This window comes from Labrus mixtus, chromosome 22, assembly GCF_963584025.1.
Source record: "Labrus mixtus chromosome 22, fLabMix1.1, whole genome shotgun sequence".
Lineage (NCBI taxonomy): Eukaryota > Metazoa > Chordata > Actinopteri > Labriformes > Labridae > Labrus > Labrus mixtus.
Window position 1 is genome coordinate 15,285,924 of NC_083633.1, and position 27,791 is coordinate 15,313,714.

At 41.0% G+C, this 27,791-nt stretch overlaps 1 long non-coding RNA gene across 1 annotated transcript in view; it reads right to left on the reverse strand.

The window, feature by feature from the left end:
* Positions 1–27,791, reverse strand: part of LOC132956746 (uncharacterized) — a 166,278-nt gene that overhangs the window by 93,759 nt on the left and 44,728 nt on the right. Inside the window, exons 2-3 of the long non-coding RNA XR_009666083.1 lie at positions 20,618–20,674; positions 2,963–3,065 (exon numbers count right to left, since the gene is read on the reverse strand). This is a non-coding gene — a long non-coding RNA (uncharacterized LOC132956746). The remainder of the gene's footprint in view (positions 1–2,962; positions 3,066–20,617; positions 20,675–27,791) is intronic.

Sequence of the window (27,791 nt, forward strand, 5' to 3'; positions counted from 1 at the left end):
GCCTTAATGCGAATGATGTATGCGCTTAACACTACACTGTGAAAGCGTAAAAACAGAGTCCAGCCCCTTTATTTTCTGGCCCCTTTCGTACTGCATGGTCGAGCTAGAGGGCTGGCCGATGGCCCATGTCTTCAGGATGAAGCTAAGCCTGGGCATATCCCCAGCCTGGCTGCATGCCAGCAGGCCCTACAATCCCTTGCAGTGGATGGACAGCTTTCTCCTTCCTACTCTGTCCCTAGCATCATTTTTTTTTTTGGCTTTAAAGGTTATCTGCAGCCGTCCCGTCTGGGGCCTCTGGCAAGAGTTGGAGAGAGCAGCCGGCTCACCACAGGTGTGAGCAATGCCGATAAGCGAAGGGAGGCTAGGGGGAGGAGGCTATGGGTGAGGGGCGCGGCAGAGGGTGGCAAAGAGATATGGTGGTCCACCGTGGCCCGAGACTGACCTTCATTCACAATATTGTACTCAGATGGAGTGCTCCTTGGATGACAAACAAAAGGGACTGCTCCGCATAGCTAAATCATAAAAGCTCTAAACTCCCCTACTCAGCAGGGCTGCTTTTTTCTAACAGAGACGGAGAATGAGAGAGAGACACACAAGAGTAGAAGTGCTGTTTGTATGAGCTAGAGGCTGTACATGTAGTGAGTAAAGTATCCATCATGTAGCATTTGAGAGAAAGGAAAACATGAACTTTGCCTTGAAATGTTGTTTTAAGGACCGTACTAATGTGAGGGATTAGGTTCAGGGATATCATCTGTTCTTCCTGCTCTAAAAGTGAAAACACAGCTGGGGCAGCCAATCCCAGGGCTCACTAGTTCACTTTCAGCATATGTAGCTCCTCCATTAATAACTAATAGGTGGAACATTAGGGGGAAATGGTGAGTATATCTTGAGGGCTTACATTAGCCCGGTGTACAGCATCTCCTTATCTGTGTGTAGGACATGAGAGGGAGAGAGAGAGACAGGATGCCTCGTCCTCTCTTTGACTTTCTTCCTCCATTAACCGCCCTGGGAGGATAACTCGAGCGCTACTAAGAGTTCACAGAAACGGCACAGATGTATGCAGTCTGCTGAACATAAGCACATGTTCAGGCAGTCAACAACGCTAGAGTGTACCCATTTATGTTCTCCATATACTGGCGATCATATATATGCTGGTACTGTATTAATATGTATGCCAATAACGCACGTGACTAACTACGTCCATGTGGTAAAAATACATGGTAGAAACTGGAGGACGAGCACCTATTTTGGACAAGTATAAATTAGTCCAACCTGTGTAAATTATCTGCATACATGCAAACTATTTAGATTGTGTTCTGCCATGTGATATTAATTCTCATTCCAACCAGCAGCAGTAGTTTAATGAGTGATTCATTTCCAATTTGAGTGCTAATTCATTGTACTCAACGGGTAAATATCAAAAGGAGCTGCAAGATAATATGCAGGCTACATTATTGCTCATTATCCAGGCAATGAAATATGCTACCACTCAATAGAACCGTCCTCTAAATTGAAACTAGAAATAACAGCAATTGCACTGGACAAAGTCCTTTGCCACCTAAATGATGTGATAGATATATTTTTAAAAAATCAATTGTTCTGGTGCCTGGCTTTGCCAAGGTTAATTTTTAAACCAAATTGATTTCCAATAGTGAGGGTTGATGAAATATTTGCAGCTACCAAGAAATTAATGGAATAAGAATCATATCATTGTTGATGAGTAATCAAATGAAGAGTTTTGATTTGCATATAGAAATTCTTTCCAAATCACTAAACAGGGGCTGCAGCATGAGTGGTGAGAATGCTAAGTGACAGAAAAATGAAAACCATTCTTAAATCAACACTTTTGTAACACTGAGTAGAGGATTTTTTTTTTGCAGCATTGAGAGTGATACTACTGCTGTTTGGAAGGGACTGTGCATAATTATCATAATAACTAATGATGATTCATGGATTGTTTTGCAGAGATCGGTGATGCACAGAGAGTGTGATAGGGGAGGAGAATGCACTCATCCACTGTGCACCCATTTTTTTAATACGTGTACACTTCAAGTAAACCAAACATGTAATTTAACACACACACACACACACAGACACACAGACACACACACACACACACACACACACACACACACACACACACACACACACACACACACACACACACACACACACACACACACACACACACACACACACACACACAAACACAGAGAAAAGTTGAAAACCACTCTTCTATATCTCTGGCTAATTTCAGACTCTGGTTACACAAACATCATTAATCAAGCTGACTAAGATTAGTCACTGGCAAGCTCTCTTACCTGTTTATTATAATTAAATCGAATTACGAGTCATAGCAGGCGTGGACCAGAACCATGGCAGAGGCGGTTACAGTCACAACAAAAATGGGCAGAAAAACAAAACAAAGGAAATCAAGAGAAAAAGAAAACCGAAAAGGTGATGGAGGTAAAGTTATGGCTGGGCAGCGGCAGCACATGAGCAGAATTTAATTTGAGTTAAGACTCTCAGATCGGACACAGGGGTGAGAGGTGCCTTTTGTTGTTCTTTACTTTAAAGATACCCTCTGCTACCTCTGCAAGATGGGTCCACGTGGAAAGGTTCTATTCAGTGCAGTTCACCTTCCCATTCACTGACTCACAGCAAACAAGAAAACATCTCACAAAAGAAAGCAGACATGATGGAAAAGCAGGCTGGAGGCCCAAACAAAGGAAATAAAACTCCTTTCAGGAGCTAAGCTAGGGGAAATGCAGACAGACACATTTAAGCAAACAATCCCCTGTGTGAGTTCTACACAATGACTTAAATCTTAGTGTTGTGTTTTTCTTTTCCTGTGTTTTCCTTCCTACGTAGTGTCTAGGGTCCTCACTGTGACTGTCAGGAAATAAAATTGCACACAACAATGGCTTAGTGTTATATGAGTAGATAGATATCGAGTACGAACCTTTGTTAACATATCGGAAAGAGGTGCAGAACAGGAGAGGTATGAAAAGCCGGATGACTGGGGCAAGCATGCAGGAAGGCAGACATTTGATTTGTGCAAGACACTGGGAGAAAAAAACACATAGGTAAAGGGAGTGAGCCAATAAAATGTCTTAAACTTTGTTTCTGGATAATGTGACAAGGTAATGGCTCGTAAGAAAGATGGTAAATTGGGAGCTGGGAATTTTATTATCATTTGGCCAAGGCAAGCAGGACACACGGGTAACAGGATTGCCATAAAACCTGAATTTTTTCAGCATTTAAAAACCTTTTCTGTCAGAGATTTAGATAACCCCTACTGAATGTTTTATTTGTAGGTAAATGTGATATTCTCTGAAGCCTGCTGTAATAAACAGTGATTACAGACTCCACACAGATGTGACAATTCAGCCTCCATTTGGCCGTTTTAATGCAAATTTTAATCACCTTTCAGGAGTGAACTATCTATATCAATCTAACAATGAGGATCTGAATATTCCTGTCTCAATTACTGTTTCAACAAGAATCGAGCACATGTACTGAAATGAGGTATAGAGCAAAATTGGACTGCAGATAAGGTGGCTGAAATGACTGGCATCTGAATAGAGAAAAGTGAGGGGTGAATAAAACATGAGGAGACCGCTCGGGCTGCAGCGACTAAAATGAGACAGCTTTGTCTTTGTACTGCATCAACCCTTGACCTGGCGGCCAAATTGGTTGACATCACACACTCCACACACACACCTGAGTGCAGCATTAAAGTCTAGTGAGGCTTGTGATTAGATGCACTCCCGTTAACATAGCTGGTGGCACAGTGTAGCACTTTATTTGTGGAAATGAATACCACATTTTCCCCTCAACTCTATTGTGGCAAAGATGATGAAGCTCTCTCACTGGAGTTGTTTCGTGTGCAGTTCCTTTTCAGAATAAATAAAAAAGTCAGAAGCATATAAATTTATAAATGTTTTTTGTCCTGTATTTTCAAGCAATCAATTTTTTTTCTTCTATGGAATAAAAAAATATCGAGTGGCAACAGCAGTCTGACTTCTTACCGATGTTCTGTTACTGCATTCTGCAAATTTCTAAAAAATTATGTGGAAATAATTTATTGAATTTAAAACGCTTTAAAAGTATTTGAAAATAATTTATTTCTTGTCATTTCTAAATGGATATCCAAGTAAAGTAGACAAAATACCCATGACCGCACTGACACAGATTTGAACCTGTCTTGCCAGGCAACAAGTGATAAAATGCATAAGAGAGAGACTCATAGTTGGCTTAACTCTCCGCAGGCCAATTGGAGACTATAACAGAAGCCTTGGCAGCAGAAATTAATGAAAATATACAGAACAGCTCACAGATAAGAAGTCCACTTTTTTATTGTGGGCTAAAGTGATTGTGTTTCAGCCAGAGGCCATCATCAGTGCAATCAAAGCAGCAAAAATTACAATTCATATAAGCAGGTGAGGCTCCAACACCAATCAGGAAAGAGAACACATAATTACATGATAAGATCTGACTGGGAATTAACTGCATAGAAACGGCTTCACTAATGAAGGGGGTGTGACCGGGACAATCAGAGACAACAATGACGAGTGTCCCAAGCTGCGACTGCCGCTGATTTGAATCTGCGCTCACTGCCACTTTCTCTGAGGAATCACATTTACTAAATTTAGAAGAAAATAACTGACAGCAGATTGGCCTGTGGTTTATTTCACTCTTACTCAAAGGCATTCAGGTTTCAGTCTACAGGTTGAGCACAAATTCAGTCTGCAGAGAGAAACAGAGAGTGTCCTGAGGTAAGGGACCCCCTGCGGTTAGCTGCGAGGGCTCACAGGAGAATATGCTTTCTGCTTTCAATTAAATAGTGCCAAGTGGAGCTTCATGTGCAGAATCCAGGCTCTGGGCGTTGCATGCGAGCCCTTCGTTGGCAGAGTGCTCAGCTGTGCACAGCCCATGATCTAGATTCCAAGCTCTGCCATAAAACACCACAGAAGCAGGCTTGGCTACGTCGCCAGAATCTAACTCCAAGAAGCATAAAGCCTGCCCAGAACTGTTAGAGTTTCAGGCCCTTCTCACTGCCAGCATCCATACACACACGGATGCAGTACTGGAGTTAATTAGATGCTGCTTTGGAGGGGATGATGAGTCATGTGCTTTGTGGATGTTTGAAGAGTGATGTTCTCAGGTCAAAGTAGGTCACGGGGTAAATGGCTGTGTATTTTATCTTATGGGTGCTGGATCCCTTATGTAGCTGCATGCTCATGGGTTGCTGATGTCAGCTCATTAGAGGCGCTACCTTTGCAAAGTCATCAGTCCATGTAGGCGCAGCAGTGCCCAATGGTTTTACAGGGCACTGAAAGGAACAGAGGTATGTGATAATAGAGGGGTCAAGTTTACCTATAAATCAACAGATGCATTGTATGCAGTCAAGGGTGTAACGTCACAATTACATTTAAGGAAAGGACAAATAATAAATATGTCATTGCTTTGTTTAAGCCTTAACTGTAAAGGTAGGTAAAGAAATAAAATGAAAAAGCTTATTAAAAAAGTGAGAGAGAAAAACAGGAATACATGTGCTTCTTTTCATGGTTTGAAGGGATGAAAATAATGAGAATCATTTACCGTAAATACTCTAATATTCACCAGGGCTTTTATTTACTAAACTGCAGGAAGTACAAGGCCTTTATATGACGGAGGCTTTTTATTAGAAGCAGGGTAATATATCAAATTCTCTCTGTCTGAGAAGTTTAATTATTCATATTTTAGTACAAAGTGAATCATTTTGAATATATGTCCTTTGCCTTATTAAATTTACTGAAAATGTACCGTAACTGCTGCTATCTGCTGTTACTTGTAATTTTGGATGTGTACTGAGGAGGCACACTGTGGTCTTTCTGGAGCGCTACAGTGAAACGCAGAATCTTCTTCTACAATGTCTCATTACCAACTGAGAACTTCACTGTTTCTTTATTTAGCTGTGCAAAACACTGTAACCAAATAAATCCAAATGGACAAGAAGTGACCTGGCACGCTGAATAAGAGCCCGTGGGGTATTTCTGCATGGAACACAGTCTGCTTTATTTTTCTAAGTTTAAACTTGTTAATTGGATTGCAATTCCGAGCATGCATACTGAGTCAACCTTTTAGCCGTGATAAGGTTAAGATAATGTTGGTCTTTGGAAATGAGGGCTTAAATAAGCATGAGTTGTGCTGCCAGGTTTGAAGTCGAGGAGGTGGGGGCCACCGAGTGAAAATCATGACACACTTTCACAAGAGCGATACAGAGAGGGAGAGAGTCAGAGCGAGAGAGAAATTGAGAGAGTGCAAAAGCAGCAGCTCTCATTCTGTAATGGAACGCTGTGGCGGGTGGCTTACCACACGTTGTACTGGTTGCCTGGAGCACCATGGCAACAGGGAGAGAGGAGGATTGAGAGAGGCGGAGGTTCAAGGACTTCACTTGTTCCAGCAACATTTTAATTACTTTGGGCACCGGCGTTTAGGGAAACAGATGCATTGTGGGTCTCCAGCAACAACTGGAAGAAAACCCCTAGAGATTCTGGTTCTCAGGGTTTTTTTTTTTCTTCAAACCTTTACCCCACATCATATTGGTGAAATTACAGAAACAATTGGATATAGACGAAAAATTGAAGTATTCTGATAATGAGAGGGAGAGCGAGAAGGGGGGGGGGGGGGGGGGGGGGGGGGGGAGAGAAAAGACAACAGCACTAGAAAGACAAACGAGGAGAGAGATGAAGCAAAGTGAGCACAGATAGAGATCGACAGTAAATGGGAGATACAAGCTGGAGGAGGAGGTTGGTATGAGATATAAGTAGAAAAGGGCCATGGGAAAAAGGATTGGGGGGATTTGTAGGGATATAAAAGGTTCACTATTCCCCTTTTAGATACACGCACCTCAAACGAGGCACAAAAAATAATCATTTGAAGGATTGAGGGATCGAAAACAGTTATGATGGTTTTGGCAGCCAACAGAGATGTGAGCACATATGTGGTGGGTGTTACAACATGCTTAAATGCAATGATCTGCATGTGTAGCTTGTGCCTCTGTTAGCACATGGAGGTCTGTGTATGAGGATATAGCAACGAAAGCGCCTTTTTCTCCTGATGCCATGCCTAACACGATCAGCACTCATTAAGAGCTCTCCAGAGCCCAGGCACCTCACAGACGGAAACCCTCTCCAAAAGACAACCCCCGAACCCAGTAAACACACACGGCTTCCTGCATGTAAGCCTCTTCTCCAGTGTAAACAAACTGGCATCCACTTGAAGCGCTGGCAAGGTTATTTATGTAAAATGTAATCCAAAAAATGCATCACATGACACTGCCTGCCTTATTAAAAACACCGGTGAAAGTCTGATTAGTTGAAGTTTTATTTTCTCCTCATCAAACCAGATTAGACTGAGTTTGTCACAAAATAAAATTTGTGTTCAAGTATGTAAGTAATCCTTTTAACATAAATTAAAGTCTCCGACCTGAAGAAGAAGAATTCCACCATCACCTATCAATCTCCAGTTCTCTACTTACTTGATGCGATACTGTAGCCTCTATAGGATCTTGTGGATTGGAGGAAGAAGCAGCAGGGGGATCCAATGTCAGGAGAGGTGCCATTTAGCTTAGTTTCAGTGGGGGGTGGGTGCCATTTTTCATCCTAATGCTTATGTATGATCATATGAGGTCATATGTGCACACCTCATGTGCATAGACACGCCTGATAATGCAGTAGGACAAGCTAATCCATTACACCTATGGACGTTACAACCAAAGCAGTGCAGTAATCTGCATGAAACAAGGCGACGAAGCAAGTCGGGGGTATACAAGTGTCCTTGTCGGGGACATGTTTCTGTCTCGAGATCCTCAGGAATACACTCGAGGAGGAGAGCTGTCCTGTGGCGTTCCTCTTTGTTGCCGGTAATGGATTATTTCATACAAACATGCAATTGGGCTGTGTTACTGATGGATAGCAGCCATTGTTATGGTAAAGTTACTCTATTGCCTTCCATGGGTCCTCTATTAATCTCAGTCATGTCAATGGCGCCATTGTGAAGAATTCCCCATTAAACCATTCCACCTGAACTACAATGGAAGTGTCCACAAGGAGGCTTTCAGACTCTTCCCAGGAAAGAAAGAAAATGGAATGTTTTCCTGGCAGATTAAATGGATTAACGGGTGTATTTTCTAAACCAGTATAGAGTGCAGGAAGAGAAAGACGGCGAGGTAGCTCATCTGTAATTGCGGGGATGGTGTTTATTTGGACTGTGGACTGTCTGCAGGAGCAGGTTAAAGGTAACTAACCCCATTTCCTCAGTCAGAGTGAACCTGCTGACCTGCTGTGTTAAACAACATCAGCCTGTGACCCTGAATTGAAAGATGAGGGGATGGATGGTGATAGAGGAGTGAAAGATTGATTGACAGGAGGGGGAAAAAAACAGCCTGAGGCAAAACGGAAGAAGAAAGACAGAGAAAGACAAGTATTCTACAGAACTCCAGTCTGCTATTGTCCACTGTTGCTTCACTGTTTGACAGTTTTTTTCTCCTCTCAGGCTCTGATGCTCTCATTTTCCTCTTGCCTTGTGTCCCATTCTTGTTCTCATTCTCTCCTTTCCCGTCTGTCAATTTGTGAGGGCCCCACATCATTACTGTCAGAAATCACACTGCAGTGCCAATACAAAAGCCTCACTAACAGTATCACAGAAAGGCACACACACAGAAACACACACACACTTGTACTCGCCGCCCACTCATGTCTTGAAAGGTTTTTTTTTTTTTTTTCTTCTGTGACTGGGTTCTGACACTCAGCCGCAAGTTTGTCCCACTGGAATCCTGAGAGAGACAGACAAGGAGTGTGAAGTCAGAAGAACTGAAGGCTTTGATTTTTCTGTCAGACACTTTAAGCCCGCCCCAAACACATAGTTTGTTTCCATCTTCGTCCGACTGTGTCACTGGCTTCTGGCTGTTTTGCTACAGATGCAATTGCACTCACAATCTGTGCATGTTGAGACGTTAGCATCCCAGATCATGGCATTATCTCCGTGACCTTTGGCTCGCTTCGTTGCATTGACATTTGTTAAAAAGACCGTGAGACAATCAGCCCAAATCTGTGTGTGAAGGAGAGACGAGAGAGAATATTCAAGACCATTTAACTGCAGGGTTCAATGAGAAGCTAAAAACCCAGAGCCTCTCAGTGTCGAGGAAGCCAGTGATTAAACCCTGTCATCAGATCTCACACCTCCTTTTCAAGGCACAGGAAGCGGCTGGGGAGAGTTGATTACCATCGATGACACTCCACCCCATCCATCTGATCCCCTGTAAGAGGCTGTTAAACCCAAATGGGATCCCTCGTTAAAACTGATGTCAAGTAAATAATAGATCTTTTTATCTATAGGTAGGGGGACTGGATAAACATAAAAAGAGAGCGTATCAAATGTGAAAGGTGAACAGTTAAAGAGGACTCTAATCAGATTTTCTCAGGAAGCGATGGCGTTTCACACACTGACTCAATGTGTATGAACAATCAAAGCAAAGAAAAAGATCTGCATAATTGGAGAGCAATGATGGGTTGTTTTTTTGGCACTTTTGATTTTAGTTTTCTTTTTATTTCATGTTTCCAGTGGTCCCATTTAGGTATGAATCCTAGCTGTTGCCATTGCAAGAAAGGTAAGATAAATTCAATAAAATAATGACATCAATGACTTCTTTTAAAGCCATACGCCTTTTTGTAAACCTGGTTTAGATCTTTCATGATTCTTCAAAGAAGACTCTTCAAAGAGGATCAGTGATTTGTATTCCTCAAGTGCAGAACATTATAATAATGTTAATAATAATCTATTTGCATAGCCCTTTTCAACACAGGTAAGGTGGTGGATTGATTTTTTTACTGAGACGGGTGTATAGTGAATGACAATAATCAGGGCAGGAGGAAATAAAAGTGGGGATTGGGTTTCTCCAGATCTTTTGACGACATGAGAGATTTGACCTTGGCTATAATTCTGAGCTGGTAAAAACAGGAGTGGACAACCTTCTTCAATTGAGGATAAAAACACAAATCCTGATTAAAAAATAACCCCAAGGATTTCTGCAGAGGGCTTCACAGAATTAGCTAGTTCTCCTAGTGTGCAAACAAATTGAGGGGCCGATGACAATTACTTCAGATTTTAGAGTCATCAAGTTGTAGAAAGTTCGACAGCCATGATTTTATTTCTGAAAGGCACTTGAGGAGAGTAGTTGAATTTTACTGGTCACCAGGTGTAAACGGGAGGTGAAGTTGAAAATCATCATGTGCCTGTACAATGATGCCCAGAAACACTTTCTAGTGTTGTATCAAGTCAGAGGCTGATAAAAGAGCTTCGCCTAATGTTGTTGAGTGATATACATACACAGAGCAGGGACACTTTTGCACCACTGCAGAGGATGACGACATCCAGAGACACCCGCTGCAGTCATGTGTTGCCCTCGGGGGGCGCCTGCTCTAAGTGTCTCAGGCATCTACAAACACAGCCCATAACTCTGCCTCACTGATAGCAGGCCTGGGGATTGTCTCTACTACCACCACAGCTCAACCCTTCTCTCTCTCTCCCCCCCCCCCTCGGTCCCGCGCCAATACCTTGTCCCACAGGAGTCGTAAATCGCTCGAGTAGCGTCCACCAAGTGCAATGAAGCTGACACGTGAGGTCTGACACACACATGCATGTAGACACACTTGTTCACACGCCGTCAAACATGCTAAGACGTATCAGAAAGAATGCTCACATGCAGAGGGCCAAACTGGAATACACAAATAGCATCAAAAATGCATAAGTAGGAAAAGCAGTAAAGCAAGGGATGAGATTTGTCAGGACTAATGTTATTAGGCGGACTGCTAATGTACTAGCAGGCCTAGTTATTAGTGCTTTTAAAGAGCAGCCCGTTGAGATCGGGGAGAAAGATGGGAATGGAAGGTGGGGGATGAGACAGACACACTGACAAATGAGGAAAGTGAGGGAGAAGCTCATTAAGCTGCCGTGGTTGAGGGAATAGCAAATAAAAAAGCAAAAAGGATGATCACGAGAGAGTGGGGGGGGGAGAAAGAGAAAAATAGATGAGAGTGGAGACTGAGGAAGAAAAGGAGATAAGCGAGGGGGGATGAGGATAGGGGAGAAGGGAATTGGGGATGTTTGGAGATGAGGAAAGAGTAGCAGTACAGCTATTGCAATCCTTTCCTTTCACATAAAACTGTCTTGATGTCAGAATACCACTGAGTGCAGAAATTTTACTCATTCATGCTCATTTGGATGAAGCATCTGGATGCGGCTTGTTTTTATTCTGTCAGACTGCGTTCACAGGAGCAGCTCCTCTCTCTCTCTCTCTCTTTTTGAACTGCTGCTGTCGGTGCCACTGCGGTGTGACTCTCACGGGCTGCCTGGCGCTCAGCTGTGGAGTCATGTTAGCGTTGGACTAGGGGAAAACAGCCGTATCCTACAACAGGTATTACTTTGCACATCACTCTTGCTTCAGGGCCAATGAGTGGAGAATAAACCACTCCGCTGAGCCGCACATAAAGCTCGTCATCTACTTGCTAGCAGGCACCAAACACAGTTCAAGTGGCATGGAGGTAAAGGTAAATAAGCTCGTCTGGAGTCAGAAGTGATACAAGGACACAAAGTGAGAAAGTCATTCTAGCAGATGTTTTAGAGGTCCTTGCGTATTACCATTTACGTTTAATTTTAATGTTGTGCTTTTTGACCCTGTAATGGAAGCTACAGGCCATCACCAAGGACAAAAATGTGTCTCGGTACATGACGTTCTTAATCATCTCTCTGCTCACTGCCCTAAGAGGCTTGTGACTTTCCTCTTTCCAAAATGTCTGACAGAAGCCCATAACAATTAGGAAATATGTTTCACAGCACCTCCAATGGCAGAGAAAGAACCATCTTATCATACACAAGCAGCAGATTTAGACATCATCATTTTTGTCTAAGAATACCAATTTATTATTTAACAATGAAAGATTTTAATTTGGGTGTACACAGTATTTGTAAGCCTACATATATCTGTTACATCATTTACACATACAGTAACATATTTATATAGTCATAATGATGTCTGACATGGTAAATAAAATGAGTCATGACACATTGCAGCACTCTCAAAGTCTAGTGGCTTTTATTTTTATTTTACTTCAATAAACTATTTGATGCATTATAGTTTTAGTGTTGTCACAGCTGAGATATTTGCAGTTAAATTAAATTAAATAAGCATATTTTAAACAACCTGAAACCCATAAAGCTTAGTGGAGATTTAAATCTACCTTGATGAAATATTGCTCATGGCAGTGTGAGCAGCGTCCTTTCCTGTCCAATATGTTTATTGGTGATACCTGACTGCCTGCAGCATTTTTGTAATTGATCATGCCACGATTGAGCTTGCCAGAAAATATTAAAATCTCAATTACTTTATTAGCTTTCACTGAGTGTGCATACTGAAGAATTACTGATCAAAGTCTTATAATGTTAGTTATTCAGGGTTTTAACCACCGTATATATTGGACCATATATGTGGTAGACAGTTTGACTTCAGTCATACATCATGTCATAAATTTCACCTTCAGCAGTTATGAGATCCAACTGAGTTCCTTCTCTTATTCTTTATTTTTATGTACCTTTTGTCTACTTGAATACTTTATTGTAGTCTCTTTTTCTTGCTCTTAAATATGTAACCTGACTTCCACCAGTTCTCCTGCCAGTTTATCAACTCAGGTGTTTAAGTATCAAACTAAAGCGGGATGAAATTCCAACTGCTAGATGGGATAGAGAGGGGGATGAGGGACTTGGATATGGATTTGACTCATCTTTTGTAAATGATACAGAGTCTGTGTACACTTTAAAAACTGTAAATTTGTGTAAAATGTGAATGAAAAATTCTTCAAGAAAAAAGAAACACTACTTCAGTCGGGATAAAGAACGAGTTTATTGTTATGAAGAGGGCTGAAGAGATATTTATGTGGCTCATATTCCACCTGAGTCTTGGATAAATAATACAGCAGTAACCTTGAGCTCAGCGACTTTTGCTGACAGAAGCCAACTTGTCTAAATGATCCTCACTGCCTTCAGCACATATTTACAGAGCAGGAACCAAAAAACACTTTACTTCTGCAGTGAAATCCCTTCAAATTGTAGATAACATACCATACAGAATGCCTGACATGTAGAAGATTAAAAACTAAAGAATTTATTCAACAAAGATTGGACAACGAAAAGTATCAAGAGCAGCTGCTTTAGAATACTGTGTATGGTTAAGATGTTGAAATCACATGTGCATAGTGCGTGCATAGAGTAAAGGAAATTACAAAGAAATCATCTATATATGCAGTAAATTGTAAATCCCATATGGTAAATATGCTAAAAACCTTTAGAAAGAATAGCTTTACAAAGACTTTTCCCCTTGTTTCTGCAGATAATTTTGGATATATTTTGAGGTTATCTGCTTGTTGGGAGTCCTCAAAATACAAAGCGCTCATGCAACCACACAAATCCTAATATCATTAGCATGCTGCGACTTCCTGCCAAGTACCACAGATAGAAAACACCGCGGCAGGATAAAACCTGTTAACCCATGTTTGTTTGCCAATTCATTCTCAGATTCCCTACATGACTCAACTCCCATTTTCCTCTTCTGTACAACAATTCCTCTCTGAAGCAATGAACTCGATTAGGATACCACCGGGAGAGAGACGCTTTTTGAGCTCGCTGAGACATCTGTTATTGAAAACAATATCCGCGGCAGCAGTGGCCATTGATCCAAATGACGCTGTTATTTATGAGCAGCTGGAATTTAAATCTGCCAGGGAAGAGTCACAAAGACGGAACATTTTATGCAGGCTGGAGTTTAAAGTTCCCTCGTCGGTGCTAACTGGGCTAAATGTTTTCTCTGCTGGAACCGTGTTTAACATTTACATTTCTAGCTCAGCCATGCATATGTTGGCTTTTTAAGTAAGAAAATTATGTTCCCCATAAACAGAAAAGATGGACGCCTTTAGGCAAATGCTAAAAACGGTAAGGTGCAGAATCTGTTGTATCAAATTTGATAGCATTTTTTCACAGATGATTCATACCAGAAGCAATGAATGGGAATAAAATCCTAACTGTCTGTAAGATTTACTTGGTCATGGTTGGGGTGGGGTATAAAAAGAGTCTTAAAAAAAGGTTCAGGGAAAGTGTCAGCATTTCATTTTTCAACTGAATCCACTGTCCTCTTCATGCTTCATCCCACCACTCTCACTGTTCTCTCTTTTCATTATGCAAACTCACTCTTTGATCTCAAACAGTGAAAGGTGGCTTTATCTTAGAACAACAGAGAGACAGACGATCAGAGACTGAGTAGACCTCAGAGAAATACGGATGAAAATAGAGAGATAAATGAAGAGAAGTGGAAAGAGAGAGGTGGGGGGGGGGGGGGGGGGGTGTATACTGTAACAAAAAATAGTCCGGTCTTGAAGGAGGGAGGAAACAGAATGTGATTAACAACACCTGGATGAAAACACCTCACATCACTTATCGGACACACTGTTAAGTTGTCAAATCCCCTTTTTCTCTGAATTTTTTACATGAAAGAAAATGTCTTAATCATGAAAAGTCACAGTCTTTAGCGACATGTTCATGTCTAAGGCTGCTATCATAGCCTTCTCCTGCCCATCTGCTCACTCTTTCAGAACTCTGTCTTTGGAGGTCTCAGCAGCCTTGTTGTGATGAATCACACAGTTGGCGATAACAGTGTGCACTTTTGGACAACTCTCAGAGGTGTTTGTGGGTTCAGGAAGTGACTCAACTAAAAGGGTGATGAATTAAAAAAAGAGGAGCTTGAAAGCAGTTGAATGCACTTTAAGCATTTCCCACACCTGGACAATTGTGGTCTAAAGTGGGCTTGACTATTTGCCAATTTGCCTAATTTGGATGTTTATAAAACTCTCTGCTGCGGACAACAGATTCAAAAGTCTGAAGGAAGGTTTCAGGCTGTGTTTGATGTTCTTTAAATAAACAGTAATGGATTTTCTGATCACTTAAGGGCAACGGAAACAAGCTGCAAAAACACAGCAATATTTCATCACCTCCTTAGATGATACGGCCAACATTAACATTTATTTCCGAGTGTTTCCAGAAGGTAATCTTTTTGTCAAGATTGTTTTACTGCTTTTTTTCCTTTTTTATGACAGCTGAAAAAAGATCGGATATGTAGTTAGGAGAGAGTGGAGTAGACATGCATCAAACGGCTGAGGATCTGCAGCCGATGCCTCAAGGACTGTAGGCTCTATATGGGCTCGCCTATTTTAAAAATTTCTATAAGAACATATTTTTTTATCAAACCAATTGCACTGTGTTTACACACAAGTTGCTCATTTGTTGCTTTAAAAACTTTTCGTTACAGAATCAGTCCACTGTGGCTGACAACAAAACCTGTCCAGTTGTAAAGTGAAAATAATCAGTACATGTATAGGCCAAAAAACTAAACTAGCTGAAAGACACTAAAACGCACCAAAAAGATGAGGGAACGCCAGAGACAGGCTAACATGATCTTTAAGTCCATCAATTCCACTCATCCCTTCTAGAGTTTTTAATATATAGATAGGATTGCAGCTGCTTTAAGAAAAGCCTTTAAAATAGGAATATATCTCCATACACTACTTTAAATCCCAATATGAGAGTATGCATTTTTGCAAAGACATGTATGAAAGTGTATTTATATTTAATTTATTGCTTCATTTCATTTCATTCATTTTCAGGGAATATTTATTTGGCGGTATATGTTATTATTATTTGCAATCCCATTGTTTTAGCATTAAAAGCCACGAGCATGAATGTAATTCAAACGTAATTGAATTGTATCAAACCAAAATTGAATTGAAGTGACTCGCAGAGAGAGATTATAGAGAGAGAGGAGAGATAGAGAAACTAAAGGCTAAGGATTTTCAAAGCAGAGGACAGCCAGATTGCCCTTGCAGTGGGACCACCTTATCAATTTGATTAGAGTGTGAAAGGACACTTAAGATCTCAATTGGCAGCACATTAGTAGTCAACTCAGCCCCCCGCCTTAGAATCCAATGGCTAATGTTTGGGCTAGTGGTGGAGCTTAAAAAGATTATTTGATTTCACTTAGATATGCCCCTGCATGTGAAATCAAATAGCGATTAGATAATATGTGTGCTAAATATGAAAGGGCCTGCTTCATTTGAAACACTGATTTGCATTTCAAATGTTTTTGCAAGGCCAGAAACACTCAGCTGCACAATATATGTAAAAACATTCAAGTGTCAAGACCCATTAGATGACAAAGATTAAATATTTCTGCTTTGCCGATGATGTAGATTAAACTTTCGAGAGCCCTTAAAAAAAACCTTTCAAAAGGCGAGTTTGAATGTAGATGTATGAGATAAAGTTTTCTTATTCTTACCCCTGCTCTTGGTCAAAGAATGCAGCAGTAGGCAGAACGTAATAATAATTCAGTCTGGGAAAAAAATAATTCTGAAAGGATGAAGAGGCTGAGCAGATTTCCTATTAGAGCTACTTTATGTTGGGCTTGAAAGCAAAGCAGTGAAGAGAGGGAGAAGAGAAGAGGGTGGGCGTCAAAGGCAAGTTATTTTCACTTTGTGTCCTTATCCTTTGTTGTTGTTCTGGGTGTCTGGCTTTGCTGTGCAACTTCAGTTTTTTTCTCAGACAAAGACAATCCTATTTGGGGGTAGCTGGCTGACAGTAAGCTTCTAGTCGGACAAAGATGTGGAGGAAAGACCAGCGCGTTGTTTACCAGAGACAAATACTGCTGAGAATCAGATCACAGGCCTCACATTCATAGGCACCATACATAATACAACTCCTATTTGAAGGCATGAGAGAGTCAACACACCTTTCAGTGAGCAACAAATCACAGAAAAACTGTTTATTTTTTATCTTACTTTGTGTTGCCCAGAATCATGGGCTTTTCTCTTTCAGTGCGAGCGTGTTCATGCTGTACTCACACAGAATCATCCTTGCCGCACTCTTGAGTCGCACACCGCAGTTGCCTCTACGTTCTGTAAGTCATTCATCCGCGAAAAACTCATCCGGCAGTCAAAACCTCATTAAACTCCTACCTCTTTGACGTGAATAAGGCAGTGTCTAAAGTCAGAGAAGAGGCAATTGGATTTGATCTGTCACTTTCCTGTAAATACGTTCTTTCAGGGCCTGCGGATTGCTTCGTCTGTGCTGCTCATCACATTCAATTCTTTATTCCTGGATCCAATTTTCTGAAAAGTTATTGGTGAACCAAAATAGCAATGGGAGCTTTTGACTGCAGATACCCTGGTTAAAGGTAAGACAGGGTTTTATAACTGAGGATAAGCACATGATGAACATGCGTGCACACACACGGGTCTTATGTAAGTTTTCACCTGGAAAAAAGGAAGATGTATGCAACAGCTCCCAGGGTAAATTGGAAGTTTTTTATACATCTAATATTAGTTTCCTGCTACATCAAACACACTTCATAGTCTTGCAGCGAGACTAATCAAGACAAACATAGCAGAAAATCCAGCCAATGACTCAGATCACCAGGGGAACCAAGCAGATCTCCTTCCTGCTTTTTTTTTTTTTTTTTAAGAGGGGGTGGCAGGAGGAGGGGGTTTACACTGTCTTTCTTAACTGTAGTCTGTATAAACACTCCAACAAATCAGCCATGTCCAAAATTATGCAAGTTATGCATGTATCAATTTATCTACTCAAACAAGATGGGTTAAAAAATACCCCCAATACAAATTTTAGCAATTGTAAAATGAGCTACAGGGACCAAAACTTGCACAATTTTGCACCAGGCTGTAAACATGTTTGTTTCTGCATGCTAAATAAATGGACGATGACATTGGTGTTAAGGGGGTTATCTTGTCTTTTGCAGCCAGACTCAAGTGGACACCCAAGCAAAGGCATTTTGTGTCTCTTTCACATTGGCTTCATTTTTCAACGCCAGAGGTAGCCGCATGGTCTCTTAATGTCTTTTCTCAGGTCTGTCTCACCATTTCCTCTTGTCCCCACCTCCGTTTCCTCCTCTTTTTATTACCTCTGCCTGCCTCTCAACCATCATTCTCCCTTCTCCTTCTACCTCTATCTCAGACCATCGAGCTCAGATTCATTCTGCTTATCAAAGTAAACTGATTGGAATCCTCTCAGAAGGGGTGATTGCGCCTTCACGACAATCACAGACAGGATGCCAGCAAATGCTGAGGTGCTTGGGTAATACAAACATGCACCCATACATTGAAAAACATATATGCACAGGCGCTTGGGTTAATATGCTGATGGCTGGCCTGGGGCAAGGGTGAGACTGGGCGCCGCATACACAGCTCTCAGTTTGGTGTTTGTGATGGGCTACACTGTTTGTGTTTAGAAAGTCAAACATGTCTTTACCTCAGCCATTACCGCAGCAAATCGCCAAGGACACACATGCATGGCCCAGGGCAAGAAAAGTGTATTCTTTTGCAAGGTGTATTCCAATCTATTTGGGCTGCTGGTGGTCATTTATATAGATAGGATAAACATATTCACACAGAAAGCGATTTAAAGATATGAATTTGTAGTTTTTATGCGACAAGGGTATGAAGTAATTCAACTGGAATGTCCCCACAGGATGGAAGAAGGCGTAAAAGTGGGTTTGTAATTTGTATGTTGATGTTTTTTACTCATATTTGTGTGTCCATTTCCTGCATTTGAATGTGTGTGAGTGTACATGCGCCTTTTCTGCTCACACACATGTGGGTGTGTGGCTGGCTTGTGGTTATGTAAGGTGCTAATTGTCATGCGGTGCGCAGGGCACAGACGTTTAGCACAGACATGAAGCCTTGTATGAGCCCACAGCCATGGATATTAAAATAATTAAGAATTACGTCTCCAAGGATCCAAGGAGGAGCATGTAAACATCAAAACACTTGTTCTTACTCTGCCTGCAAAGATATGGTAATGTCTATGTATGTATGTGCATTTATATTACACCAATGCACCCTTGTATGTCAGACTCTTAATGTGTCTGTTTTTTATGAGTGTGGGTGTATTTATCTGATTTCTATCTATATGTGTTATAGGACTGTATGTTCATCATCAGAGGGATATTCAGTAAAAATCTACAATGTAAATGATCATCGCTTCAAAACCTATGGGACCTTGACAAGCATCTTTGAATTAATCAGCGTGTGCCAGAACTAAACAGGATTTCATATGGGTTCTCTAACTTGTGCTTTTAAAAAGCTCTGAATCGAATCTATTTGATGCTAAATTGGCTAGAATCCCAAAAATGAATGGTTTGTGTTGCTCTCACAGGAGTGAAGTGACCTGGGCAAAGGTTGTTCTACCATTTATAAGATGAAGAAACTTGGCTGAAATCTAAAGATTGTGACTCCTTTTTGAATTTTAGTTCTTGAATTATGCTCTGATATCATGACAGCAAACGATTAAGACTGGAGAGATTTAAATATGGATGAAATTATATCAAAGGGCATAAGGAATCAGATTCTGAATTAGTCAGAAAGAGATGTGATCAATTTTGCATGAGACGTTTCTTAAGCAATTTGCAGCCCATATTAGCTAAGACTTCTAAGACCCACCACAATGACAAGCATTCATCTGCTTCACTTTTATATTTGTTGCCCTCTATTGAACTCTCTAGATTACATATATTTCATATTTTAATTGGTTTTAAACTATTTGCTTCCGCTTGGTTGCAACAATAATGAAAGGGAGGTACGGTATGGTGCGGTGCGGTACGGTGCGGTACGGTGCATTTTTTTATCGTCCCCTTTGGCAAGTTGTCTGGCACTCCAAGTGCTGCATTACATTTAGCTGTCTCCACAGTAGTATTAATAAACAATAAAAAACAAAAACAACAGTCAACATGTAATCAAATGGAGCACCAAACAATAAAAGTCTGAGCAGCTCCAGTCAGACTTTTTTGCCCTCTTTCTTCTGATTGTCCTTCTGGACAAATTACGACCTTTTTATTGTTGTTGTAGCGGCTTTTCTTATAATTATTGGTTTGGGAAAGTTTGTAAGCTACCACACAATAAGCAAGGAGATCATACCTTTCATAAGTCAACAATGACTCCTTCAGGGACAGAATTTAAAAAGATATTTTTTTCTTAATTCTCTGTGTGAACTTTGCACATGATGTAAGATGTTATTATTTCAAGGTGATTTAAACAGTAGTTTAGTAGGTGCACATATATCCAAGAAACATGTTATATGACCATTTTGTTCCTAATTGGTTTATTAATGGGTTTCATTCCTCATCACTGCTTTATTGACTCACTGTGTCTAATGCTTTCAAGGAAACAGTTGAGCCACTTGCAGTAAAACATGTAGAAACATGTCCTAGTGTTATATGAATTACATGTTTCAGGATGTCACACTGCTGTTGAACACAAGAGGAAGCTTGAGTGTTTAAATTTTTGATGTGTTTTTTCCCTGCCCTCCAGACAGCCATTAACTTTTAAACTCTTGGGGCACTGTTGAAGAAAATGTACCAAACAACTCTTTGATAGTGTGACACTGTTGAGAAGGGGACAGATAGTCTATTTTTAAAACACACAAGTGAAGAATTGTCTCTGTGTCTTGTTCTGTGTCCGTTACTCACCAGGATTTAGGTCTTGATTGTGAGAATAACACGCCAGAGTGGTGTGAAGTTTGAGCCCTGCAGGAGAGAGGAGACAGTTGGTGATTGGAGCTTCATTCAGGCAATTACTCATGCCCGAGGCTCCCTGACATTGGAGGGGTTCTGAACAAATGTGAGCCGTATTAGGAGGCGAGCTTGCCGAGGAAGAGTGACTGGACTTCTTCTTGGCTTCTTAGCTGGTTGTTTTGGTTAATTTACCTCAGGTATGGTGAAATACTGCACTCCATTGCATCAACAGAGATCTCATGGGGTTCCTAAAGTTCATGTTTTAATATCCGAGGCAAAAAATGTGAACATGTCAGCAGACATCGGCACATAATAGCGCTGGAAGATCTACACAGGTAAAAAAAGAAAAGGAAGATGGGATTTTTGTGTGGTTTTTTTTTTCTCATGCAGCCCTGCAGGAATCAAATGTCTTGCATGTCAAATTCACAAAGGCCATTATTTTTTCTCTTTTCTGTCACACTCGTTCATGTTCAATTCATTCAAAAGGTGAGACAGCATTCACTCAAAGTCAATCACAGCACAGTGGCTCACAACAGCTCGTTTTCTATAGCCACACAATTACAATATTTATGAGAACTCCTGCTGATGGAAAGACTCTTTCACTGTCTCCCCCGCCTCCTCCCTCCCTCCCTCCCCGCCTCTCCCTATCTCCCCTTTCCTTTTGTGCTCTTCATTCTTTTCTGTGGGCTTATTTTAATGAAAAGTGTGGCGGTGAATCGCTCGGGCATTTGGCGGGCTTGTAATTTTCACAACACGATGATGTGAATAACTATGAGCTTATGGTCCTAAAGACAGTGACAGCGGGCGGAATAAATACGTTAACAAAACACAGGAGAATAAAAGGGCACTATCCCTCTTCATGTAGCCCCACTTTGCCCCAGAGAGTTTTTAACAATAAATCACATGAAATGATTGAAAAATGAAATGTTCATTACTATGACCTCAGACAGTGAGAGACAAACCAGGCACACTGAGTGTACCTGAGAAAGAAAGGAAGAGAGGGGAACACAAATGCTCCCATCAGGGTGAATATCTTCCTCCCGCCGGGGGAAGATTATTGAGTGTATGATTGTAGGTCGGGGGGGGGGGGGGGGGGGGGGGGGGGGGGGTGGCATTAAAAATACTCCCACCACCACTGCTTCTCCTTCATCCCATTAAACCTCGCTGCTATAATATGCATCGGAATTGCTACTGTGGTAGTCATTCCTGTGCTGCAGCGGGCAAGTGAAATCTCAATCATTTGAACTTGAGGGCTGTGTCCTGGTGAGAGATGACTTATTCATGGCATAGTGTGCTGACCAGGGGAACATTATCAACCCACTGAGCCCACCCTCCTACCAAGGGCGTTCTAAAGGAATGTAAAGCTGAGATATACAGGAGTACCTTATGTGCTGCCTGGAGCTTCTGTTCATTCAAATAAGAAAAAGAGGTGTTTCAGGAAAAGGTATAAAGAAGACATAAAAGCTAGTTCTGTCACTATTAGCTTCACATAGTACAAGATATGTAGTCTGGCTACAGAATGGGACAATGAAGCAAAGGTAAAAGGAGTGCTTGAGGTGTACTGCAAACATTTTCCATTGTAATTCCATGATTGTTTGTAATGCAAAAGTAACAGAGTTAAACAAGACTCTCAGTCTGCAGTCAGGCTTTAAGCTCAATGCCATTATGCTAACAGCTAACTTGTTCAAAATGACAACATTGGCAAGCTAAAAAAGGAAAATGTTGGCATCACATAGTGGACAACAGGAAAAGCAGGTGGTTCAACAAAGACATTTTTTGTGGAACCTAAATATCTTTGTGTATATCATAATGTTAAGATATTGCAGTCTGCACAAACAGCCCCACATACTTAGAGACCACATTCTCCTTCAGTAGAGCCTCATAATAAAAGAGAGCAATTAAGACCTAACTGGAGTCCCTAGATTAGCCAGATGTAAGAAAGAAAAAAAAGTTGAATCATTCTTTTCCCTATTGCAACCAACAGTATCTTTTTGTTTGGCCTGTCTGTTGTTTAATTGCTGTATCAAAAATAAATCCTCGTAATTTGTAATGAAAGCCGTCCGTTTTATTTACTCAGATACTGTAACCATTTTAATCTCACAGGCTCAGTAGTACTACAAAACTGATTCTAAAGGAAACTAAAGGGAAATTCATATGGGATTGCACCATGTAAATGAAATGCAGAGAACAGTAATTAAATCATATCTTTTCAGGCCTTCAGTTGACCTACTCCATAATTTCAGGTAGGCAAATTGAATGTCAGTAAATGTGACGACTCGAAGATGATCCCAGTACCAAAACCAACCAAACAACCCAACTGGGTCAGACTAATCAGTGTGTGGATAACATGAGATTTAGCCCATTGTCCAGCTCCGAAAAGCAGACACAAAGCTTCTCCACAATGGCTACTTAATGTCAGATCAACACATGTAAGATTTTAACAAAAAAAAAGACTGGAAGTACAACTAAAAAGAATTACAGACTTAGGCTTAAAGACATGGGCATTAGTGCAGCTCAAGTATTCATTTCAAAAGGCAGTTTGGGTACTCGTGACAAAGTTGTTTCCCTTCTGAAGGCAATCACATTTGCAGTCACAACTAGGGAGACAAATATGCAGTATCATTCATGTGACAGCTATGAGGTGACACAGTTAGTTGCACTTAATTGCATTGATGTGGAACCCCAGGTGTAAAACAAATCCTGATTGGATTAGATTTCATCCTGCTTAAATTAAAAACCAGCAGGGCTGCTGGTCCTGAGGCTAGACAAAGAAACACACCGACAGGCACATTTGGGTTTTCTTGTGAAGTGAGGAGACCATATATACACATAAACTGTTTATCAATTGATCGCCAATATGTATCGCATGTATATCAGTATCTGCATTAATAACCAGCCAAGCCAAGGCAAAGGAACTGTGGGTAATGGTGGCACCAACTCAGGGGACGGTAGCCATTTCACGGCCGGTAACTCTGGCCTCTCCAAGCACTGTGGTGCCATCGATCCACACACACACCTCCTCTCCCTCTCTCTCTCTTCCTGCTTCCCTCCCGCTCTCCCAGGACATTTTATGCTGCCTTACGCAGTGATGCATTTGATTGCACAGCACCTCACCAGGGCCAACTCATCAAAAACTTGATCCAGTGAGAGGCATGCAGGGGAATAAGTTTGGTGAAGCTATCTCTAGTGGGGTAACAGTGGATAAGATAAACTCTGTTTAAAACTTGAGAAACTACTGAGCAGAACATTTTCACAAATGGTAAAAATGTAGTGTCATACTATCAGGGTGGTGTAAAATATGAACAGGAGATTACAGAGCAAGGTCTGAAGGCATGAAATGGGCATACATTCCCACTAGTCTTTTGCTCCATGAATAATCTGAAAGAAACGTTTGAATTATTAAAAAGCGAGATTCAAACAATCAAGAGTCTGCAGCGTATTACAGCTATCACACATTTCCATTTCAACAGCAGCACTCTGGTTCATGTTGCAGCAACATCCACACCAACCGCTGCTTCCCCATACTCTCACTGTCCTTCAGTTAGCCGTGTCACTGCTTCACAGCAGACGTTAAATGATTCAGTGGGCTGTCCCTGCTCTTTACTTAAACTTCTCACAGTGTTGGTCTTTATTATTGATGAGACGCTGAGTGCAAAGGACTCACGTATGCAGGATTTGCAAACTTCTGTCAGAATGAGCGCTATTCTGTCCATGTACCTGCACCGTCATCTGCAGCTGTCATGAGAAAGAGAAACTACGGGGCATTTTCAATGCGAGTGTGTCATTGCCTTTAACACTGTGCTTGGCAAAAAAATGACACCTCATTAGAGTTTGGGATTCACCTTGGCTCAGTCATTGGCCTCCACACATTGTCAGTAGGCCTCTTCAGACTCCTTAGGGACTGTGACATGTCTTCTCAAGTTTACTTCACAGAAGAAAGACAGACAGAAAAGCAATTAGTTGTCCACTTGTTAACTTTTTGAGGTTAGATAAGTTCATGATCACCCACAGTCATGATCAAGCAGGTAAATATAAGAAATCAGCATGTTATAAATCAGTCTATTCACACAAGGAAAGCAGGGAGTTCGCTCTAAGCTGGATTTGGTTGAGCAAACAAGCTGTGTGAAATAAAAATCTGTTTGCACAAATGCAAGACATTATGCTCCAGTGTGTGCAGCTCCCGGTAAGAAAGCCTAAGGAAACTGCAAAATTACTTGTTCAATCCCTTTTGTAAATGGACGGACTATCCTTCTGTGTTCATGCTTCAGACTTTTTGCATCTTCAATTTCCCTTTATCTTCTGCTCCAGGTGAAAGTGTCCCATGCCTTCTCTCTGTATCTGAGCTCTTTTGTGTTATCTTGGTCTCAAAACACACACACCGCACGCATGTATACACACACAGCGTCTTTCTCCCTGGAACAAAAGTGTGTCTTGGTTGAGGGAGCAGCCAGGGGAGATAAAGGCAGGGACTTGATCTCATCTCCGAGAGACACTTCTCTCACAGAGCTCAGTTGTAATTACAGCCTCCGTCCAGGGTGACCGTAAGCCCCTGAGCTTCTCCAGTGGGGCAGTCGTGCCTCTCTATGTGTGTGTTTCTTGTCCCCCGTTGTTGTCATTACTGTGTCAGTATGTATTCTTTGTGTTTGAATTGATCCAATCCAGTAAAAGTTTTGTAACATGCTGACAGAAAAAAAATAATATTTTTGTCATGCCAGAGAACACTGAGCAAGAGATGAATAAGGCTAACAGCTATTTTCATTTCTAATAATCAATCCAAACAAATCAGAAAAGAAGAGATGATGATAAAGTGAAGCACAAGAGTTCAATGATTTCTCAGGGTTGTGATGATTAAAGTGCTGAAAGTCAATATCAGAATGTCCTTGATGCTTTCTTTGTTACATTAATGCAAACCTAGCAGAGACTGTGCATCCTTTGGTAGCATTCAGCTCTGCAGATACAACAGTTGATTTATTTTTTATTGAGATTAAAAGCAAGCTTTCAACAGGCAACATAGGGTCAGAATCAATGTGTTTTTAATCTCTACTTTTTCGGTACTGACAGTGAATAGGCTGCACAATGAAAAAGAAAAAACAAACTGCTATAACGTGTTTCAAATTGAATCAGACAACCAAAAAAGGGGTAATTGCCTCAAGAAGCTTAGGTGGACTGCCAACAGAAAAAAGCAGCGATGCTCAGATGATCTTTGACCAAGATGTTTGGTGAGATACAGATTGGACCGAAGGCATCAAATTAAATTGTCATTAGTACTTAAGAGCTCAGAGAGCAGAGACCCACTCATAGTGTCTCAAATCCATAAACTGCTCAATTTGGTGCCTGCTGTTGCTGACAGAAAAAATCCTGGTGTATAGCCAAAGTCAGTAGGCATATCTTCTGGGAACCATAAATTTGGACCCAACCAGTCTAGTGGATGATAGAGATTTTTCACAAAAATGTGGCAACTTTAACCTGCTGGTTGTGAACAAAGAAATATAAGAGGATCACCAATGTCAGTAGGATTTATCCTCTGGGAACCATGAATAAAACACGATTTAAAAGTGACCCAGTAAGGGTTTTTCTTGAAATACTAAAAGCTGGAATGCACAATCAGAGTCAAATTAAAGATGCTGTTACAGGTGTCCTGGACAAACCTGAACACACACATATGAAGAAACACAAAAACTGACTATATACACAAACAATAAAAAAACTGTCATTCCCATTTTTTACTGCATCCCCTTTTTCCCCCTCCTTTTTCCCTGTTCAATTATTCCACATCCTTTCCGCCAAGGCTGAGAAAATGGATGGTGTTGGCCAGAAAATGCGTCTTTGTTTGCAGGAGATTCAACAACACAGTTTCATTTGCACAAACTCATTTGTCTTTGTGTGTATATAAATTAGTTGCATAAAACCTTTTGTAAGTAATGCAATTGGATTACAGTGGTTTAGACCTGCTGTTTTCAGTCCAAGAATCCAACCTTTCCAAAGCCACAAGCCTCTGATTGAATTACATTTTGTTCCAACTAACTGACTTACATGGTGTACCAGGACGACACGTAGGCGCCCCTCCTTACTGTATGCATATTCAAACACACCAGCAGACTCCTTGGTGGGCCCGCCCAGGTGTGTGCAGTATGCTTAGTGTGACCAAGCATGTAATTCCCTGCTCAGGATAGGCCACTGAAGGTTTAGCACGCGACCTAGGCTCCTGCAGAGGTGTAGCGTCACAATGCAGCATTTACGATGATATGCTATCTCTGACAATGCAGGGTAACATTAATAGGGCCTCAGAAAATAGTCTTACATTTCAGATTCTTTAAGAAATATGCAGATTAAGGTATCAATTGTTGCATTTATAGTTTATATATGTATCTTTTTAATGTCAGGTTATAAATAAACATATAAATGACCACTTAAAGGGAAGCATAGGTCTGGTTGAATTCACTTTCAGACTGTAAAGGAAAACACACTATATGTTAAGGATGCCTTCTGATATAATTGCCAACATAGCATCGTACAGAAGCTCTTATGACGATGGTTGAATGTCTCACACATGCTTCTTTACCGGGCTGAAAAAGTGAAATATTGCCTTACAGCCTCAACTGCTGTAAGTATACTTGTCAGTCTGTGTTGAACTGCTATCACCCCACTAAAGATTTTTGTGTTTTGAATCAATAAATTTTTTCTCCCTCACAATGATTGACTGGTTTGCTTCTTCAAGTGCAGACCGCATATCGCAGCGAAGAAAGGAGTGTGCTTTCAGTTCTAAGCAAGTTGGTAAAACAAGTAAAACACACTTCAGTGGAGTTATTATAGTCAATGTTTTTAAAATATTCAAAGAAGTAAAAGAGCCAGAACGGTAAATAAAAAATGGCCTTACATCAGAAACGGACTGCGTTTCATGCTCTTCCATACTTCCCCCTCAGGAAAATAATTTATTTGCAAAGGAATTCATGAAGATGCCTCTTCCTTCTCCTGCATTTATTTATCTCACACATATTTCTTCAGGCACATTTTATCCCTCACAGCTTAGTATTCTGACAGCATAACAGGTTCTGGTAGATGTTATGTTTCTCATGTGTATTTATAAAAAATGGACATCATATTTTTTGCATTGATGGCATTCTCAAAG